Source organism: Gobio gobio (genome assembly GCF_949357685.1).
Source record: "Gobio gobio genome assembly, chromosome: 23".
In the NCBI taxonomy this organism is placed as follows: Eukaryota; Metazoa; Chordata; class Actinopteri; order Cypriniformes; family Gobionidae; genus Gobio; species Gobio gobio.
The window spans coordinates 20,704,428-20,719,413 of record NC_137119.1 but is presented as its reverse complement, the minus strand read 5'-3'; the positions used below and the strand labels follow the sequence as shown (position 1 = coordinate 20,719,413).

The following is a 14,986-nucleotide window of genomic DNA, read 5'->3' as shown; positions in this document are numbered from 1 at the left end:
TCTTTATGATATAAAAGTTTTATTATAAAAAATAATAATAATGTTTCTTTAGCTGTAAATGCGTAATAATGTTTACATTTAAATGTTGTCAATACGTCCATATTGTCCGTTTCAGCATCTATCCAAATGAACAAAAATGTCTGACACATTTCACTATGGCACATGGCAAAATAAAAAACAGAAACAAAATTTCTGAAGGTAAATGGCTGCAAATATGGATAAAAAGCAGAAAAAGAGCCAACATAACATCACAACCTTCGTATTTTAAAAGATCAAGTTAGAGGCAAGATGCTGACACAGATCCAAAAAGTGTTTGTAGGAGCTTGCATATAAATAATGCCCAAAACATGCCTCCTCAGCACGTTATAAATAATGAACGTGTTTATAGTTCAGAGATATTTACAGCCTCTCATAAGTTGGGCTGTCCAGTGATGGGGGCATCAGGTTATTACCCCTTATATCACATAAATAATCACAAGTATGGAAGGAGAAAACTTGACAAGAGATTAGATTGATTGGCCAGGCCTTATACACAACATGTTTCTATACTAGATCCGATTAATTTTAGAGTTGTTAAGGATGGTACTTGTCTCATAGCGAGCAGCTTCCCACATGCAGAGCCCAGGCAGAGGTTAAGCACAACGTCCTAGCATATAATCATTATCCAACCCTGGACGAAAAAGCCTTATGAAATAAAAAGTTTAAGAAGAATCAGTTTGACTGTATGTGTATTTGTACTGTACTAGGAAGGTTGAAGACTTTGACCTGTGTGTGGGTATGTTCTTCCTAGCGTGGGATGCAGCGCCATGGGAGAAGACATGCCACCCTGACCTTGCAGTAAAGCATGGAATAATTTATTCATTGCTTATCGTACTGGTTTTTCACACGCTGATGCAATGGAAATGTGCTTTTCCCCTCATTTTCTGCAGTTTTAATAGGCTCCCTTTGAATTGTTCTTTGACCCAGTGTGAGACCTATTGATTCTTTCTCCTTCTTTGCTTGAGAGCACTCAGATTGTGATCTTAATTTGCAATCTAATCTATTTGTTTTCAGTGACTTTTTCTCCAGTTTAGATTAAGTGAAAACTGCCTCTCCCCTTTAGCACATACTCATGCCTACCTCCATTGTAAAATCAAAAGTCACCTTTAGATCTAATTATTTAAACTGCTGTGCCTCCCGGAGCCATTAAAATGGCCCTTATCTGCGTGTCCAGCTGGCAATGTCAGATAAATGACACGCTATGAATCTTCTATAACTTTTTCACAATTTCAATCAACTCAGTTATTGATGGCATGGTTAAACAGAGCATGGCTTTAAAACACAATAAAGACGCTCTGTACATTAAATAAAATAATAATATAAAAACTTCCATAAGTAATCATCAATAAATTCATCAATAAAAACAGTAGTTACTAGGGGAAAATTGAAAGAAATATGACTTCAGTTTACTTTTCTCAGGGTTGATTAGTTTAGTTGTCTTTCTGTTCCTGTGTTTTTGTTTCTTGAGTTTCACTGTGGTTTAGTTCGAACTACTCAGTTTTTAGTTCCCTTTCGAAGTGGAACTTTGACGCTGTGTCTTGTGTTTACGCTATGGGGAATGCCCTCGGAGTGAGCGATGTCTTAGCGCGTGTAAACACACGCCAATCTATTGGCAGACACTCACCCTCATCACATGCAAAGTGCCTGTGCATATAAAAGTTACTCATCAGCTTTTTTGTGTTTAGGAGCCGATTGTTTGTAGCGTGTGTCAATAAAGAACGCTGTAGCGCTGTTTGACCACAGAGGACACGCACAAGCTTTGTGTTATCTGCCTTGGAGCATAGCACGGACATTCAGTTCTTGAGGGGGGTGAATGTGCTCACTGTGAAAAGTTTTCTGTGAAAAAGCTCCGCTCATGATTGTCCCTTTTCTCGAGGGAAGAGGAACGAGTGTCTCCACGGTTCTGCGGTTCGGGCCCTGCTGCTGCCGAGGCAGCACAGTGGCCGTAGCTTGAGCTAATGGAGAAGTTTGGGAAGGGGGTGTCCATTTCCCAATCTCCTCTTGCCAGTTAAGGAGATCTGCTGGATTCAGATGCCCGCTCTGCAGTATTTTCGGAACTAGATATTGAGGGAGTAGGGCATGATAGTGAAATTACATACCTAGCCAACCTACTTGGACTTGGACCAGGGGCAGGGATTGTCACCTGAGGCAGTTGCTAAACTGTGCCAGACCACAGACTTGGCTATTCAGGCAGACGGCCGCAGCCATCAGTCGTTCGTACGGTGGTCACGGAGAGGCACCTGTGGCCTAATCTGTTGGAAATCAAGGGGAAAACTTTTGTTATATTAATGCTTCCCCCTAGAAGTCTCTTCTAGTATGATCCGTGTATAGTAGGGATGACAGTAGAGGTAGATTGCTTAGGATATGGTGTCCCTCTTATTTGTTGACACTTAGGTTCAGTACTGGAGGTCGCTGGAGAGTACCTTTTCTATAGTTAGGGTAAGAGCCGGATAAATAGGAATGGACTTATGGCTCGTTTCCACAGAGCGGTACGGTTCAGTACAGTACAATTTTTTTTGCCGTTTCCATTGTCAGAAGTTGTGAATTGTACCCTAATTCCGAACCGTACCGTACCACTTTTTTGGCACCATTTTGTTGGGGTACCTAGTACAATAGTCCGCTATTAAAGGGTGGAGCTAGACTCACTGGAGAACGTTGATTGGTTGGCGGTGGAAACACAAGCCGGATCAGGGTTAAGGGTCCCGAATCGTACAGTACTGTACTGAACCGTCCCGCTCGGTGGAAACAAGTCATTAGTGTCCCATTCTTATCCCGCCCTCCCCAACTACTTATTGGGGTTTTAAGTAGGGCTTAAGCTCCCCTTTCATTCCCTTGGGGTATAGAACCTGGCAAATGAGAGTTTCAGGGCAGGTTGAAAAAAAATAGTGATATGCCCCATTTCTTTCGTTTGTCTCCCTCCCTTTATAGATCTATTCAGGGGGGACATTGCTCCCCTTTGGGTGACTGTAGTCTGCCAATAGATTGGTGTGTGTTTACACATGCTCAGTCGGGGTTGATTAGTCGACTTGTCGACTTTAACAAACAATGATTGAATATGTGTCACTGCATGAAAAAAGGTGTATCCGGACCAGGATACTCCTGTATACACTGCTGAAATTCGGAAGAATCCAGGAGTATACTGGCCGGATAGGTCAAATTCCATGGATCCGTATATGTCCGTATTCATCCGAAATGGTACCAAATCGGATGTATGTTGTGGCCGTATACTCCCATGCTACAGCCATTTGTTGCCATGGCAAATAATCCCATCAAGTTTTTCCCAGGAGACATTTTCACACCTCTAAACAGCTTTGCCTTCCACCCCCTATTGGTCCTTCATCTCAAACTGGATTGGTTGTTTTTTTTTAAACCACTCCCAAAACCCAGACTGCTATTGGAGGACAGGGCTCATTGAAAACCCAGTCAAGTGACTTTATTGGTTACTTCTAAGGCTAAGGGTGGGCTAGGTTTTGTAGCATAGGGACTTGATTGGTTATAGGCCAGCTATGCAGATTTTGCTCATTAATATATAATATATATATATATATATAAAAAATAATCCCCTCTCCCTCCCAAAAGAAAAATACACACAAAACAATTTGAGAAAGTCTGAAATATTTATTAAAAAGGTATAAAAAAAAAAAAAAAATTCTTAACAGCATTATAAATGAACATTAAAACAATGGTGAAACAAAAACAAGTGAACTAAATGTATTTAAAAGGGATGAAAATGTAAAGGAACAAATGTAAAAATATAAACAGTCCAAAGAACATAAATATACGTTAAAATGAATTGGTAAAGAAACAAAAAGGGAAAAAAAATGAACAAAATGCATTTAAAAGACAGATGTAAAGGAATAAAATACACAGTGAACATAAAAAGGAAAAGAATAAATATACAACTTAAACAATATAAAATGAGAACAATAAATTTATAAGACAAAAAAAGTGTATATAAAATATATTAAAATACATATAAATATTCCAAGTAAACAATATAACCAAATAAAAAGAACAAAGAGCATTATAAACATACATTAAAATTAATGGGGGAAAAGATAAGTGAACAAAATGTTTCTAAAGGAAGGCGGCGTAAGAGGAACAACAATACAAAACGTGGAGATCAAAAGCAACATGGACATCTAAAAAGGAACAAACATAAAAAGTATACAATATAAAACGAGACAAAGAAATCTATAAATTAAAAAGTGTATATAAAATATATGTAAATACTCTATATATGGGAACCAATAAAAGTATAAGTATATAAACATAGGAATAAAGAAAATATAAAATGGAACAATTGAATATTAAAATTATAATTATAAAAGAATTGTGACCAACTCTAACACAATGTTGTTTGAGTTTTGAACATTTTTTCAAACTGCCGTGATGGGCTGGTGATGTGATGCGTAGCGTGGGTCAGTCTAGTCTGGTTTGTAGTAGCTAGCCTAACCATCCACACTGGCCTTCCATCAACAACAGCAGCATCTTCAGACATCTTGTCTATAGTTGCTGTCTTCCACAGGTTCTGTGTTGGTTTGTGCAACCCTGGACCTGGTCTCCAGCAACTGCAAAACATGACAGTGAATTAACCACTAAAACTCAGAGAGGAGTATAGTAACATTCTGGGGGGGAAAAGCTTAACCGGTTTCTTAACTTACCCGTCTCTTTCTCTGACGGTTCTGTGTGATGTTCTTCATAGTGTTTCTTTTCTGGGCCTTTTCAGACTGAGCCAAAGAATACTTCCTCAGCAAAGTCTCACAAAATAAAATACATCTTGCGACCTGCCAAATAATACATTAATAATATATAGTTAATGCCAATAAAAGTAAGTAAAACAATTCAATTAAAATGTATTTGTATAGCGCTTTTCACAATACATATTCAGGGTTTTTCCTGGGTCAAAAATGGTCTTCGGTGGTGGCTGACAGACATGGTCATCCATACACACACATACGCATGTTAAAAAAAAATACCCTACCCACTTGATCTGCAAGCGCAATACTGACAATAAATTTGAAATAAATTCAAAAAAAGTTTGTAACTTTTGCTTATTTTGATACCTTGATGTTTGTTTTTGTTCCTCATTTTTACACTATTTACTGATAATTGTTTTGGTATATAATCATATCAATATTAAAAAAATAGTATTAAAAAAATGAACAAATAGCCTAATTTTCTGCCATATACAATTTTCTGCCATATACAATCAGCTAGCTAACAACAAATTTGTTCTGGGTTCACCTCACTCCAGTCTAAACTAAATGATTTTAGGCTATTTATTTTACTACACATTGTCCACATAAATAAGCTGAAAGACTGTTGATAATTAAAAATAATTCTTACTATCCACTCTTGCTAAAGTGGGTAAGCACACTTGTGTTCTCATTTCAGGTGTTGTTCTGAGTAAATTATTAAACTGATTTGTGAGTTCAGTGTTGGACAGATCAGTTCCAACCAGTCGTTAAAATGATTCGGTTCAAAGGAGTCATAATGTGGCGAATCGGACATTAGCAGACGCGTTGTGTGTGAATCCCGTCTGTTAGAACATTGCGAAAGATTTGTCAACACACAGAAAACACTTCATAACCGGATAGGATTTGTTTCCTGTTTATTGAAAGTATGCTTTATGTCAGCTGGTCAGAGAATCAGTCAATGTTTTTTGAGCGCATTTCACACCCAGCGGTAATTAAAGGAAGACATCGTCTGATAGCGCCACGTGCAACATGGATTCGGTCTTCCGACCTTTTGATTTTGATTAACGTAAAATGTGAAACATTAGAAAGCTAAGAATGCTTATTTTGAAGACAGAGAGAGTGCGAGCGAGGGATGAGCTCACTGGTCGTTCTCTCTGTCACTCAGTTAACGCAAGCGCAGCAGTCATCTGTTCTACATCAATCACAAATCACAATAACTCAACAAATAAGGCTTTGGCGGGACAAAAATTTGTTTTGGCGGCCGGCAAAACATTTTCAATGTAGAAAAAACCCTGATAGTGTTTCAAAGCAACTTCACAGAAAACGCATGCGTCTACATTACCTTTTACACATTCAGGGTCAACATCTGTAAAAGTTCTTCAGGATCATGGATCCAAAACTTCTGGATCATGAGGGGGGAAGAAACATGCACACACACAAATGAATATTAATTTGTTTGATAAAACATTAATATTAATTATCAACTTACGGACATGGACTTGCAAAACATACTCACCAGGCCCATACAAAAACTTCACAGTAGATCCAAAATCCTGGTTTGCCTATAATTCTTCAGAGTCCAAGGATGGTGGTTTCCTGTCCTCTCTGTTGAACAAGTGTACATGATCTCAGATTATTCATTCCAAAGCTCTGTTACATTTTATGACAAGCTTGATCTTAAAACTAGCTGACAGTAGGGATGGGCATTATGACCATATAATTATACATACATGAGAAATTTTATTTTACAATAACGATATCACCATATATATATATTTTGATGGATATTTTATTAAAATGCTACAGAATAATACTGCTTTAAAAGTCTTCACTGTATGATATTCAATTAATTAATATCACTTGATTCTAAAAGAAGCAGAAGGTCTTCTCTATTCTTTTGTTTTATTAAAATTATGACAAAGCTGCAGCCCCTTTAAGAACGGATGCACAGAATGACACGCATCCGGGTTTCCCCACGTTAACTTGAACTGTTTAACTTACTTAAGACATAACTGACTGTTTAAATCAAGTGAATACTCACATGACAAGGTTTCTGAGATAATTGTGTGCATTTTACAGAAAGATAATTGATTTCGGGATCGCCTGCTGTCTGAGAGAGGCTTATTTTAACACATGCATGTCCCGTTCATTATTCTACATTCATGCATGTTTCCTTGTCAAAATGTCAAAAAGTTTTAGTACAGTCAGTGCTGCGTTATATACGCTATATTCCCATTCCGCAATATAAAACGGTAATGTTAACGTTTACAGCAAAATCACTAACAATAATTAGTCAGTATCATCAGATCGCCATAACACCCAGCCCTAGCTTAACAGTATTACAACAAAACACAGAAACAGAATATGTAAGTTAATCACGATTAGCATATGACTTTAATGCACTAACGTTATATCTTGATAAGCAGTAGAAAAAATATAAAGGGGTTTACGTTACCTTCTGCCGTCTGCTGTCCGCCATTGAAACCTTAGTCTGTTCGTATTCATGTTTTTTCGTTCTCAGTCGACATCCCACAATCAAAATTCGTCCAAAATAAGATTTTAACAGGTTTAAAATGATCCATGCAATGCCATTAATGGACAGAAGAAGCCGTCCTGTTGAAGATTAGACGCCGCGATCGCGTCGCGTCCCCGCGAGCCACGAGCAACGACAACGGGTGTATAATTCAAACGGAAGGCGCGCACTGTCATTGGCCAGATTTCTGGATGACGTTCAGATTGACCAATCACGCTCAAAAGAACACGGAAAGACAGCAAATAGCCTGGCAAATATAGAAAAAAACCTGTTTTAAACAACAGTTAGAAAATGTGTATATTTATTTTTATTTGCTGTTATATTTAATTAATTGGTCAAATGGTGTTTTGTGGTGTGGGCAGAGGCTTGAAAGTTTCAACCTGGAGAGCAGTGCAGATTTGTACTCTTTAAAAACAATTATTATTTGATATTTAGTTTGCTATATATTTTGTTATATTTGTATCCAGAATTGAATGTAAAACCAGTTTGAATGTAAAAATACACCTTCACTGTAAAACAGAAAATTAAAGTAAAATATCTTAATTTAAATAAGGAAAAATCTGTAAACTAATAGTGTTTTCTCTAAAACGTTTAATGTAAATTTCTGTGAAGTTTTTTAACTTTATTTGACTTAAGATATTTGACTTATTTTACGGTTTTTGTTTTGCAGCTGTAGCTGCTGTTTTTTTTAAGGTTTTTATTCTTACAGTGTAAATATAAAACTAATAAGATTTACTTTAAAAAGACAAAGAATAATGTTAAATTGTTAGTATGGACATAAACATAAACCTTTTATATAATGAGCTAAATATTGTATTACAGTTGTTAATTTACAGATATTGTTTGTAATTTTGCATGAATTTGTTATTTATGAAAACAGAAAAATAATACAGTGATGTTCCTGTATAAAAAAATGAGAATTACTGTAATTTGTCATTAATTATATAATCCTTAAAATAACAGTCAAGTTGTTTATTTAGATATTGTTTGTAATTTTACATTGTTTTAAACATAATTCAAAATTACAAGAAAATACTGTAAAAAAACTGACGTTTTTTTCTGTAAAATTAGGATTATTTTTATTGGTTGCCTTATTTTTATTGGTAACCTTATTGGTTGCACCTACATCTATTGTGAGTGGTGGATTTCAAACCTCAAAATGCCCCCCTTTTGCAGCGTGTTAAAGTTAAGAATCTTGGAGTGACACTTTTTGTTAACAGTTGCAGAGCTGAAAGATCTGCTTGTGTTTCTGTGTTTCTTGAGCAAGTGAATCCCTGCTCTTTTTTATTCCATATTTTTATTTTGAGCATATCAGTTTTTGGTGTTTTTAAAACAAACTTTTTCATTTTCCACATTTCATCTCCTTTTTATTTAATTCTATTATTGCCTACAATTTGTAAAACTTTGCAAAAATTGTTTGGGGATAGTCTAAAATGTTTGGTTAATTATCCTTTGTTAATTCCATTACATTTCTTTGTTTATTTCATTACATATTCAGATTTTTTTGTGAACGTATATGTTCAGACAGGGTTTTTATTTTGTACTGTTTTTATAAAAAATATTTGATTTAGAGACTCTTTTCATGCAGTGGTTTTAAGGCCCTGACACACCATTCTGATGGTTTGGCTCAGACCCAGGCAACGTGAACCAACCCCACAGTCGGCTTTAGTCATTGCTAGTTCAGTTTAGTGTTTCAGGGCCTTAAGAATTATTTTTTCTGTGTAAAAAGCTTGTTTGCTGTAGCCTACAGTAGACCAGAGATAATTCTCAATCCTGAAGTCCTCCCCTGCCCCCCTACTTCTGAGAACAGCCAGCACAAGTGTCAGTCATTAACATATGAAAGGTCTTCTTCACACCTAACAGTCTTCAGTCCTAGCACACCCAGCAGTGTTTCAGCTGTATATGTCCGTGAAATTTCACGGATTCCTGTATACGTCCGCATACGTGAGGTTTCCGGGTTTTTCTGGAAATATACTGTTCCGTGTTACTCTGATCCGCTTTTTCCCACATACATCCGGTAAACATCAAATTACACAGGAGTATACCATGCCCGGATAGTGCCGGATTTCAGTGTTTTCATGCAGTGTGTATTTATACTTCCTTTTTTGTTCTGTTATTTGTCAGTTATTCAATTCAATTCAATTCAATTCAAATTTATTTGTATAGCGCTTTTCACAATACACATTGTTTCAAAGCAGCTTCACAGAAAGTGCATTTCATAAATGTACATTGAAAAATGTTAGAAAGAGAATGTTAAAGAAAAATGTTAGGATAAGTTAATCAATCATGTATTATTTTAGGCCATAACAACGCTGGCGTTGAGTCGTCTCTTCACAGGCGTCGAGTCGTCTCATCACAGGGGCATCTGAAGTCTCCATGAGAGTCTGGATACAAACTGGAGCTGACGAACTAGTTACCTCGTGACTAGTGTCCCGAGATAACAACAGAAAAGCAGATGGGAAATAATTAGCATAGCTGCTGTTCAGAATATTAATGCTGTTGGTGCGATTTAACTGTAGTATAAAACGTATTTATAATGTGAATGCTTGGCTAAAGAGATGCGTCTTTAATCTAGTTTTAAACTGGGACAGTGAGTCTGAACCTCGAACAATATCAGGAAGACTATTCCAGAGTTTAGGAGCTAAATGTGAAAATGCCCTCCCTCCTTTAGTGGACTTAGATATCCTAGGAATGACCAGAAGCCTCGAGTTTAGTGATCTTAAAGAGCGCGATGGATTGTAGGGCGATAAAAGATCCGTTAAATACACTGGAGCTAAACCATTTAGGGCTTTATAGGTCAGTAGCAATACTTTGTAATTGATACGGAACTTAATAGGTAACCAGTGTAGAGATGATAAAATTGGTGTTATATGATCATATTTCCTTGACCTAGTAAGAACTCTAGCAGCTGCGTTTTGGACTAACTGTAGCTTGTTTATTGATGATGCAGGACAACCAGCTAATAAAGCATTACAGTAATCTAGTCTCGAGGTCATGAATGCATGAACTAACTTTTCTGCATCAGAGATAGATAGCATGTTACGTAGCTTAGCAATGTTTCTAAGGTGGAAAAATGCCGTTCTTGTAACATATGAAATATGATTTTCGAAAGACAAGTTGCGGTCTAATATAACACCCAGGTCTTTTACTGTAGTGGATAAAGTGACAGGATATCCTTCCAAGTTAAAGTTGTATTGTGAGAGGTTTTGAGGGCAGTTTTTTGGACCAATAAGTAATACCTCCGTTTTATCTGAATTCAATAGCAGAAAATTACACGTCATCCAGTGTTTAATATCATCAACACACGCTGTCAGTTTAGATAATTTTGCGTTTTCATCTGGTCGTGATGAAATATATAATTGAGTGTCATCAGCATAACAGTGGAAATTAATTCCATGTTTTCTTATAATATTACCAAGTGGCAGCATATATATAGAGAATAGCAGAGGGTCTAGCACGGATCCTTGCGGCACCCCATAGTCTACTGATGTTATCTTTGATTTTTCCCCATTTAGACAGACAAAATGGTAGCGGTCTGATAAATACGATCTAAACCAGTTTAATGCCTGTCCCTGAACACCAGTGTAATTTTGAAGTCGATTTAATAGTATTTTATGATCTATAGTATCGAACGCAGCACTAAGATCGAGTAGAACTAGTATTGAGATACAGCCTTGGTCAGAAGCTAGAAGTAAATCATTTGTGATTTTAACGAGCGCGGTTTCTGTGCTGTGATGCGGCCTGAATCCTGATTGAAATTTTTCATAGATATCATTTTCTTGCAAGAAAGAGCACAATTGAGTGGACACAACTTTTTCTAGTATTTTAGACATGAATGGAAGATTTGAAATTGGTCTGTAATTTGCTAGGTTATTATGATCTAATTGTGGCTTCTTAATGAGAGGTTTTATGACTGCCAACTTGAATATTCTTGGAACATGACCTAAAGATAAAGACGAGTTAATAATATTGAGAAGAGGCTATTCCACTAAAGGTAACAACTCTTTCAGTAGTTTAGTCGGTATTGGATCTAATAAACATGTTGTTGGTTTAGATGCAATGATAAGTTTATTTAGCTCTTCCTGTCCTATAGTTGTAAAGCGGTGTAGTAGTTCTTGAGGGGCGATAATTGCGGTTGAATCATAAGACATCATTAATGATTGTACATTAACAATTTTGTTTCGGATGCTTTCTATTTTGTCAGCGAAGAAGTTCATAAAATCATTACTACTGAACAGTAACGGAATATTTTGTTCAGGCGATGCTTGTTTATTTGTTAGTCTAGCCACAGTGTTAAATAAAAACCTTGGATTATTTTGGTTATTTTCTATTAGTTTGCGGAGATGCTCAGCCCTGGCTGCTTTTAGGGCCTTTTTATAACGTGACATACTATCTTTCCACGCGATTCTAAAGACCTCTAAATTAGTTTGTTTCCATTTACGCTCTAAGTTACGAGTTTCTCTCTTGATAACATGTGTAGCACTGTTGTACCATGGTGCTTTAGTTTTCTCTCTAACCTTTTTTAATCTAATTGGTGCTACAATTTCTAATGTACTAGAGAAAATGGTGCTCATACTGCTAGTCATTTCCTCTAGTTCATCTGTTTGTTTGGGTTCACTTAGCAGCTGAGACAGATCAGGTAAGCTATTTGAGAATCTATCTATAGTGGTTGGAAGGATTGTTCTGCCTGGTCGATAACGTGGCGCAACATGACAGATTTCAGCAGTACGCAGTATGCAAGTTACCATGTAATGGTCAGTGACATCATCACTTTGCGGTATAATATCTATATCGGTTGGGTTCGTTCCATGTGATATAATTAAATCTAGTGTGTGATTAAGACGATGAGTGGGACCAGTGACGTTTTGCTTGACCCCAAAGGAATTTAATAGATCTGTAAACGCAGCCCCTAACGCGTCATTTGTGTTATCTACGTGTATGTTAAAATCTCCAACAATTAATGCTTTATCGACGTTGACCAATAGATCTGAGAGAAAGTCTGCAAACTCTTTAAGGAAATCAGCATAGGGCCCTGGAGGTCTATATACAGTAGCCAGGGCTAGAGATAATACGGATTTCTTTCTTACATCTAAGAGCGTAACATTTAGCACTAGTACTTCAAACGAATTAAACCTGTGACCTGTTTTCTGGGTAACATTTAGAATATCTCTATAGATTGTTGCAACACCCCCGCCACGACCAATCAGACGGGGCTCATGCTTATAACAGTATCCTGGTGGAGTAGACTCATTAAGACCGAAATAATCATTTGGTTTAAGCCAGGTTTCAGTAAGGCAAAGTACATCGAAACTATTATCTGTGACCATTTCATTTACAATAACCGCCTTAGGTGTGAGCGATCTAATGTTTAGAAGACCTAGTTTTAGAAATTGTTTTTGTTCACTAATATTGCGATTTTCTGGTTTAATCACAATTAGATTTTTCCTAGATCCTACAGTAGATTTAATGTTTGACCTCACTAAACGAGGAATAGACACAGTTTCTATATAATGTTCTACATTGGTACTTATGTCAATTAAGTTAGGACAAAATTGGTTTTGTTCACTAATATTGAGATTTTCTGGTTTAATCACAATTAGATTTTTCCTAGATCCTACAGTAGATTTAATGTTTGACCTCACTAAACGAGGAATAGACACAGTTTCTATATAATGTTCTACATTGGTACTTATGTCAATTAAGTTAGGACAGCAAATACTGTGATTTGGACTTTGACTTACTAGTCATATGATGGTGTGCAGCGCTCTGGAGATGTTGTCCGACAGAAGAGCCGCTCCGATTCTGCTGGGGTGAAGGCCATCAGGACGGAAGAGCCTAGGTCGCTCCCAAAACAGATTCTCATTGATTTGCTGTGGTTGATGTAGATATTTCTCCTGCATGATTTCTTTACTAAAGACTTAATAAAGTGTCTTGCTTACCACAACAGACGTGACAACATCTTGGTTTTATGCATTTATTTTTAGCATTTTAATTTAGAGTAAGATTATTTTATTATTTTAAATTTAAAAACTTTCTGCAGTCATTCTGCAGGAAGTTTGCTGAGGCCCCCTGGTTGAGAACCTCTCAAAACAAAAGGTGCTAACTTTCTTGGTATCACTTACACTTAAAAAATAGCCACGGTCAAGTTTCTTCATTGAATACAATACATACTGTTGTTTATTATTTATAGACCGCAAAAAAACTGTCTATCAATTGTTAAAATATAACCACTATTTCTTCACTGAGTACTTACTGTTTCCATGCCTTCGAAATTTAATGATGCCAGTCTATTGCACGCAGAATTGAACACCAAAATAAACATTTGATTAAACATTCAGGGACACGCACTCTGTGTAATTAAACTGTATTAGGTTAATTACCTCTCCCTCGACAGTCTAATTAGGTAGACAGAGCTTGACATCCCTTCAGGTGTGGGTTACACAATTAGGTGTACTCTTACAATTATGGCAAGCACACATAGAGGTGAGTCGTAAAGACTATAATCCCCTGAAACCGACCTTGTGGGGAACATTTTCCAGAAACTTCCTCCAGTCGCAGGACGTCCTCAAAGAGACACTCGCTGCAGGCAGTTTCTAATAATGTCCCCCTTTCAAACCCCCTTGTCCATCATTTGCTGGCTGATATGAAGGTTATTTCACAATGAGAACTAAACAAACTGTCTTTGTATGGTTTTTGTCAGTATTGACCTATCATTGTGTTCAAATTGAGCTCCTAGTTCTAGCGCACACTGGATTTTTTCCTCCTCAATCCTACTTAAAGAAGTGGGGAAAGTATAAAGCACTAGAACCAGGACTTGCATGTGACCGTTGGGTCTTCTGGCACCCATTGCAACTGAAGGATAAGATCAAACAGGCCAGAAACAGGTATCATTACATGTGCTGTCAAGGCCATTGATACATGTCTGTAAGCATGAGCAGCCTGCTTGTGTACATAATCAATATAAATGAGGTAAACATTCTGCCGATTCATTTTAAATGTATTAATGAGATAAGTATTCTGCTGATATATTTTAAATGGCTTTACTAATTCTTGCAATTCACTTGGCTACAAGGTATCATTAAAGTTTAATGATGCTTGTTGCAAACAAAGTTAACTGAAAAGACTTGATTGTTAAAGGTAAAGTGTGTTTCTCTTGTAATCTCTACGAGTTACGTCAGTTACTGACGGAATGGAGGTTTCGCTTAGAAGCCCATCACCTTCGAGTTCTACAAAACAGTGCCATGGGTCTGCGGAATTTGCATAGCAAACCCCACCCACCAGCGTGGGTATATAAGGAGCCACGAATGCAATCTTGCATTATGTTTCTGCTTCAGAGCCGAGTGCATCACTTGTCTTCTGAGCTTTTCTCTACAAGTAAGACGAGCGACTCTTCAGTGGTGTCGGGATTACGGCACGTTCCAGCTGCAGTGATCTGCCACAGAGTGTGTGTGTTTTCCCTGGGTGCTTCAGCGCTGCTGCAGAGTTTTTCCTCTTCTAAAAGAGCTATACGGGCACGTATTTTTCAAGATGTCTCGCCCATGTGTTTCTGGGTGTGGTCGCGTCATTCATCCATCTGACAGCCACGAGCGCGGTCTTGCGTGTTTGGGCTTTAATCAGCTGAGGCAGCGCTCGTGAATTAGTCATGTTCTCACTGTTCAAACATTACCATCGCGATGCTTAGATTGAGACTCAGTGACCTAAGAAGGGGTAGAGT

At 37.2% G+C, this 14,986-nt stretch overlaps 1 long non-coding RNA gene across 1 annotated transcript; it reads right to left on the bottom strand.

The window, feature by feature from the left end:
- Positions 1–4,272: 4,272 nt before the first annotated feature.
- On the bottom strand, positions 4,273–7,638 carry LOC307120038. Its single transcript, XR_013815738.1, has 4 exons — positions 6,256–7,638; positions 6,082–6,141; positions 4,704–4,826; positions 4,273–4,610 (listed from the first exon to the last, which is right to left on the bottom strand). It is a non-coding gene; the product is annotated as an uncharacterized lncRNA (long non-coding RNA).
- Between the last annotated feature and the right edge of the window lie 7,348 nt (positions 7,639–14,986).